At 33.4% G+C, this 7,378-nt stretch overlaps 1 pseudogene; it reads right to left on the bottom strand.

Annotated features, from left to right (window-relative positions):
- Positions 1–242: 242 nt before the first annotated feature.
- Positions 243–992, bottom strand: LOC107868854 (annotated as a pseudogene).
- Positions 993–7,378: the final 6,386 nt, after the last annotated feature.

Here is a 7,378-nt window from a genome sequence, read left to right on the forward strand (position 1 = left end):
CTAAAATATTTGTGTTGTTTGGCCATTAAGCATGCAAATTTGATCGCATCTTTATAAACGAAGATTCAAAAGCTCCTCCACCTTCATCAAACAACTTCAAATAGAAGATGAGTATACATGCCTTACGAGTAGGAGTAACTTAAAAGAAGAACCATTCACCTAAAGACATAGTTATCAACAATGAAGCCGCAATACCTAAGGCCTGCCCCTCTTTTCTCCTGAACTTCAACGGTTTCTGGCGGGGTTACTGCTTCATAGAAGCACCTACTAAATTTAATCGAGACATAACATATGCCAATAGTTCTTCATGATGGGAAAATGTAAAATCCAAATAGGCTTACTCAAACTCATTATATGATACCTCCATACCTGCATCCTTCATCATCTTATAATGTTTCCTTACCATAGATGGCCTAATGACCTTGTCGTTTCTCCCAGTAAAAAGGTCAACAAGAATATCAATAAGGAAATAGTACTCCCCGAAATCTAAAGGTCAAAGGGAACCATAAGATTCCATGTTCGCAACTGCACTCCCATAGTCAAACATTATAAACTTTTGTCTGTTCTTGATCTGTGCCAAATGAAGAGCCACATGGAATGAAAAAGTTGGTATGTCATTCATATTGTAGTTGGTAACCCTAAGGCTCCAACCCAGTTAGAACTGTCTCCACCAACCAAATAACTTATATGAGAGTTTGTACAAGGCCTCCAACTGTTGGTAAGTTGTGGAAGTCTCGAGCCAATTTGTTAAACAGCATGCGAAAAAATCGAGTGAAAATATAAAAAACTGACATAAAAGGGGCAAGTAGAGGAGACAATAGCAGGAATAAGTATTCCATCATAGTGAATACAGGATTGGATTCATGATGAAACCCAACAGGCGATAATAAGTTTAATCTTGAAAGTCTATTGGGCTCTTCCGCAATTTGACGTGTTAGGAGGTACATTAGAATAACAGCTCCTCCCAAACTATGACAAATTGCACAAAGTTTGTAAGATTGACAATAAAAATAATAAACGCAAGAGAAAGAGTAATACAAATACACATAAAAGAAAAATCAAGAAAATATGAAGTTTCATACCTTCTTAAAATTGAAATCTTTAAGTTTTTCATCTGGAATAATGCATCTGATGGGTAATTAATTTTTACTTTTTCTCTAAGAGTAAGAAACAATTGTGGCACCGTGATTTGGTTATTGAATTTTTCAGAAGAAGGGTTAATAATAATGGGGAGGGAAAGAGGAAGACGGGGAGTTTGTTGAAAATGGTAATATGTAATAATTTTGCTGGTATGGTGTATTTGACAAATTTAATAAAGGAAAACTAATGAATTTTATTAAGGAAAATTAATTGGTAGAAAATTTTGTTTTAGAAAGAGAATTAGAAGGAATAAAATGCCAAAAAAACAGGAAAAAAGATAAATATGAATACTGACTTTAGATGTCTGCCACATCAACAACCTCATATTTCTCTTTTATTTATATGTATAGATTAAGGGTTCGTCTATTTGAAAGAATGATGGCCAAGGTACTAGTCATGATGTAGTCATGATCTTTCAATAATTATTGGTTTTAAATCACGTACGACCCCTTAAAATTATCTATAGAATTCACTTACATATCCTTTTTCTTATTATACACTTCAATACTATCAATTATATACCTATTAAATACCTCACACAACGTGACATATAAAGTGACATGCACTTCTTGCTAAGTGCGTGGATCAGTATTGTAAAATAATTTTTTATTAAAAAGCATCCTTTCTTCTTTCACCTTTATTTCTCCTTCATTCAAAATAGCTACTCTATATCCAGAGGTGAATTTTACCTTAAGCCTAAGAGTGTCAAATTTTGGGTTGATGTCGAATACTATCAATTATATACCTATTAAACACCTCACACAACATGACATAGAAAGTGACATGCACTTCTTGCTAAGTGCGTGAATCAATGTTGTAAAATATTTTTAATTGAAAAGCATCCTTTCTTCTTTCACCTTTATTTCTCTTTTATTCAAAATAGCTACTCTATATCCAGAGGTGAATTTACCTTAAGTGTAAGAGTGTCAAATTTTGAGTTGATGTCGAGAACTCTATACGTAGCACGTTAATTCATTTACAAAAGGACTTGTACAGGTTCGATCTATGGACCTCTTATAAGTTAACCATGGTATGAACCAGTTAGTTCAAAGTGCACGTTACTATCAACGTGACAAGAAGTTTTTAAGAGTTTTTCTTAAGGAAGGATAGCTGCTTCCTTAATTATTATTTCTTTTGCGAATTTATACTGCTAGATAGTGTGTTTAATATCTTTACTTTAGAGATCCTAATGAGATTACAAACATTTACAAATTAGCACGGTTGTTTCTCCAGTTGGGTACTATGTTTTTTTCTTTCATCTTCTTTTTTGTAAATAAAATTGATCAACATTGGCGAAATTTGTGTGATATATTTTTTTCTTTCATCATCTATCTTGTTAATAAAAAATTGATTTGAAATCAAATGAGTGAAGACCTTTTTAGTGATTATTTGGTGCCTTATATAGAAGAAAATGTTTAGTATAATTTGTAATGAAATTATTTTGAATATTTCAAGAAATAAAAAATCATCAAGGAGAGTTATAGTAATATAGTGAATTGTACTTTATATATAAGATTATTTATAATTCTTCAATTTCGTGCAATCGACTTTAAGTGACTGCAGTATTGAAATTAAAATCTTAATTATTAACCATACAATATAATGAACATTCTAGAACATAAGATTGAATACAATAATAAAAAAATTCAATTCATCATAAATGAATGACTTACATTAAATTTCTGATAAAATAAAAAATGAAATTGTAAGTAACTAGTAGATCTTAACATCTGTCGTCAACCCATTTACAAAGGCAGTTAAATCCATCTGAACAAGAATGTTCGATGAGTACATGGCCGTCAGCTAGTTTACTGCACTCCGTTAGACATATCTTTGATTTTGGTTCTGGTGGACAATGAACTCCAAGAAGTAACTTTTCACAAATCCCTGTAAAAATACCTTCTACCTGAGGCACTCCATTTTCTGCAAAATATTATCAATTAATTATTATAAATACAAGTTTAAATAAATAAATAGCTATATAAACAACTCGGAAACAACCTCCCTGTCTTCAAGAGGTAGAAGTAAAACCTACGGTAAAGAATTGGATCTTGGACCTAAGAGGATTGTCCAAATCCATATAAAGAGACCAATTGTCTTCAAGAGGTAGTAGTAAAACCTACAGTAAAGAATTGGATCTTGGACCTAAGAGGATTGTCCAAGTCCATATAAGGAGACCAATGTTTCGGATGGGCCTGACTCTGATACCATGTAAAGAATTGGATCTTGAGCTTAACTCAACCTCAAAAGTTAGCTCATAAGGAGAGGATTGTCCAAGTCCATATAAGGAGACTAATTACCCATCCGTTTTTCGATGTGGGATACTTAACACCTACGTACACTTTACTTTTTCCAAAGCCTATTGTATAAAATTTCACTGGTAAAGTTGCTGCCATGTGACCAGGAGGTCACGAGTTCAAGCCTTAGAAACAGCCTCTAGCAGAAATGCAAGGTAAGATTACGTACGATAACCCTTGTGGTGAAGGCCCTTCCCCGGACACCGCGTATAGCGATAGCTTTAGTGCACCAGACTGCCTTTTTATGTTGTTTTTGTTGTTATTGTTATTGGTGGTATAAACAATGGCAAATAATTTTTTTTATTTGATCCAACAATTAATATGGTCTAGGATGCCAACGTTAGTGCATGAAAAATATAATCTGTTCACCCTATTCAAATTTGGGCTTAATCAACCTATTTATTGGTTTAGCCCTTTTGATATGCAATTTAGTAATCACATATAAAAATTGAGTTCATATTTATTCCAAATAGATCATGGACAATTTTATCTACACATTTTTAAGAAGGATATTTTTTTTTTGTGCTATGTTATATGTAGCCAAAATAAAGATTTCTTTCGTTAAATATTTAAAATTGTAAAAGAACAAAGAAATTAAAACTTAGTGGTGAGGCTACCTGAACTTTCATTTTAGTGGTGATGGTTCGATTGCATATATTGTAATTCTCTCGCTGTTTTCTCTTCCCCTTCCCCTATTTCCTTTTTTTTTTTTTTAAAAAAGAAATGATAACTTAGTAAGAATTAGACGTATTAACTATAACATGTTTTTTAGCCACGTTCATTTCGATTCAAGTAACTTTTGGATGAATCACTAATAATCAACTTATTTTAACCCGTCTACGACTCAATCCATCCATTTGACACCTCAATTTCAACCGTTAATATGGCCTTTAATAAAAAGCATTTCAGCATACTTTTCTTGGGGGGATATTTTAAGTACAAAAGTTAGCCTATAAGATGAGAATTATGACTTAATTATGTAAATAAATAAATTTTATGTATATTCCACACCCCATTTGTAACAAAATAACAGACATGATTAGGTAAAAATATAAATTAAAAAAAATGTACCTGATGCGAGAATAAAAAAGCGACCACACGAAAAATGTTGCTAAATTTCATCTTCATTCTTGAATTTTTAATTAGGTGCTTTATCTTTCTAATCTCTGGCACTTCTATTTATGTATCTACTAGTGAGCAGTGGTGATAAATAAATTTCCTACTTTGGCTTTGATTCAACTATATGGTAAAAATACAATTACATTAAATGTTATTCCTGAAATGTAGACCTTTTACACATGCTAATAATAATACCCACACTTAATATAGAGACTTACTTGCCAAAAAACCAAAAAAGAGAGGGCCTCATATTTTGAGTCAAATTGGAAAAAGATTCTGTATGGTACAAGTAAGTAAATTTTATGCCTATTTAATAAAATATATCTATTTATCTATCTAAATATAGTTGTTGGTTGACCAAAATATCTTTTAAATATTAAGAGACTTTTATACTCTTAATTATTTTATTAATTTGGACAGAATTATACCAAAAAAAAAGGGACACAAATTGGAATAGTGTATGTACATGGATGGCTTGTATGAATTCACCACGAGTCAAGGGACATAGTCCTTGATTGAGTTCAGCTACTAATAACAAGAAGTAAATAATGAAAGTTAATGCAAACAAAGAAAACATGATATTTTTCATGAAAACCTTCTTTCTCAAGGATGTAAAACCACGATCTACCAGAGTAAGACGTCTCTAACAGCTTCACTAACAAAGAGCAATATTTTGATTACAAAATCTTGTTATTCTAGGAATTAAATTCTTAATTCCTCCCCGTGCAACAACTCTACTACAAACCCTCGTTTCAATAACTCTATTGCAATGTCACTTGACCAACTAACTCTAGATGATACAAAACCTCGAATGATAAAAAAAATAAATAAAGAAAACACATACACACGGTTCTCAATGTGGTGTAGGCTTACATGTAAGAACATAATACAACACTTAACATCAAGAAATTAAGAACATCTTTAGTTGATACGATCAGGTCCCTTGTTAAGAAGTTTTACCTTTAGGAAACTATGACGTCTTTTCAGAGTTGAGTGAAATTTTGAAATATGCAAAAACTAGGTTTTGCTTCATAGTCACATCTCCTTATATATGAGAAAAGCCAAAACGTTAATGTAACACTCTAAATATTTCTAGTATTTATGTAGCATATCTATGCCTCTTAAATTTCAATAATAGATTCGTTTGGTCTTAATATTGATTGGAAAATATCTGGAATGCGTATGGAGACTCAGAAAGTTTTAGACGTGAAACATAGCCCGTTTGGCGCACTGAAAGAGCCCCAAGATGGGGTCCATGCCGCATGTTAAAAGAAAGAGAACCACTGGTTGCCCTTCGCTATGCGGGTGCACCAAAGAAGCCAGTTGATGCGATGGATGGTGCACTGTGCCTCTCACTCTGAAGGGGGAATTGGCTAAAAGGTCACATTCCAAATTTTTTTTTGACATTTAAACACCAAGTTTTTTTTAATTGGAAAAATAGACACCTTAATGGAACCACAAAAAAAATAAAAAATGCAATCCTACCACTCAATTTACAAAATATATACTTTAGCTCCTTTCTCATTTCAGCCCCAATTTTCTTAAAACTATACTTTAGTCCATGTCCAAAAATATAAATATTGGATAATTAATTTTAAAAAAATATCCCAAGCTTCTCAACCAATCCACTACCAGCCACCCAATTTTGACGCCATTTCCTCGATTTTTCGGCCATTTTCTAGACATTTTTTGTCGAATTTTCCGGTATCCATCGAAAAGAGACATTATCTCCATTGTTTTAATCCATTTTCGCATATTTTTAGCCCAAATTTTTCTTCCATTTTCATACAAAAAGCTTGAAAATCATTCCCACATTTCAAAATCGATTGTTGGCTCAATAGCAACATTCCAATACTTCTTAGGTTGTTTGTAAGATGAAATTCGTTGGTTTATTCTGGTGGTTATCGGAAAAGGGTCGATTGTGTACTATACAGAAAACAGCTAAGAAGAAGAAGACTACAGTTATTAAGTCTAGGCTCATAAACTACTATTCAAGTCTATTAAATACTATTATCGAGGTATATCATGTCTATTATAGATTACGTGGTTGTTGGTGGTATATTTTCTAGTGAATGGGAGGAGACTCCTAAATGTTGGGTTTGAAAAACCGCGTCTAAGGAGACAGTGTCCATTGCCCTTCGTTGCAACGGTTCATACGCCGATATAGTTAAAAGTGTAATGGAGAGCGGTGAATTAGGTTGTGATCAAAGCGAGGTGGTAATTAATTACTTGATGAATGAGAGGGGGAAAATCTATTCAAAGTTTATAAGAAATGATAGACACGTGGAATTATATATGCTTTGCGTTGATTTTGATAACTCCAGACCTATATTGCGGGTTAAAGTTGTTGGAAGGTCCCGGGAAGAAGCTTCCACATCAGCCCCACTCCCACCCTCACCCCCACCTCCACCCCTAACATTGGATGATACGTTAATAGAATACGATTGTATGGGTGGTGATGAATGGAATAATAGTGAAGATTATGAAAAAGAGGAGTGTGGAGGAGGTGAGGACGGGTAACTCGAACCACAAAGAAGCAACTCTTTCTCGGACGACACCAATCTTTTTGTAGTACAAACATTCAAGGATAAGAAAATGTTGAATCTTTTGTTGAAGCAGGCGTCGGTGAAAATGTCGTTCAATTACACAACGGTGAAGAGTTGTAAGAAATACTTGAGGGTGAGGTGCGTAGATCCTCCTTGCCGATGGATGGTATGTGCATGTGCTATTGTAGAATCGAGTTGGTTTCACATCCACAAGTACGTGGGAGAGCATACTTGTGGCGTTGATCATGTCACGAAAAACTACAAGAATGTCACCGT

This window comes from Capsicum annuum, chromosome 4 (genome assembly GCF_002878395.1).
Source record: "Capsicum annuum cultivar UCD-10X-F1 chromosome 4, UCD10Xv1.1, whole genome shotgun sequence".
NCBI classification, from domain to species: Eukaryota; Viridiplantae; Streptophyta; class Magnoliopsida; order Solanales; family Solanaceae; genus Capsicum; species Capsicum annuum.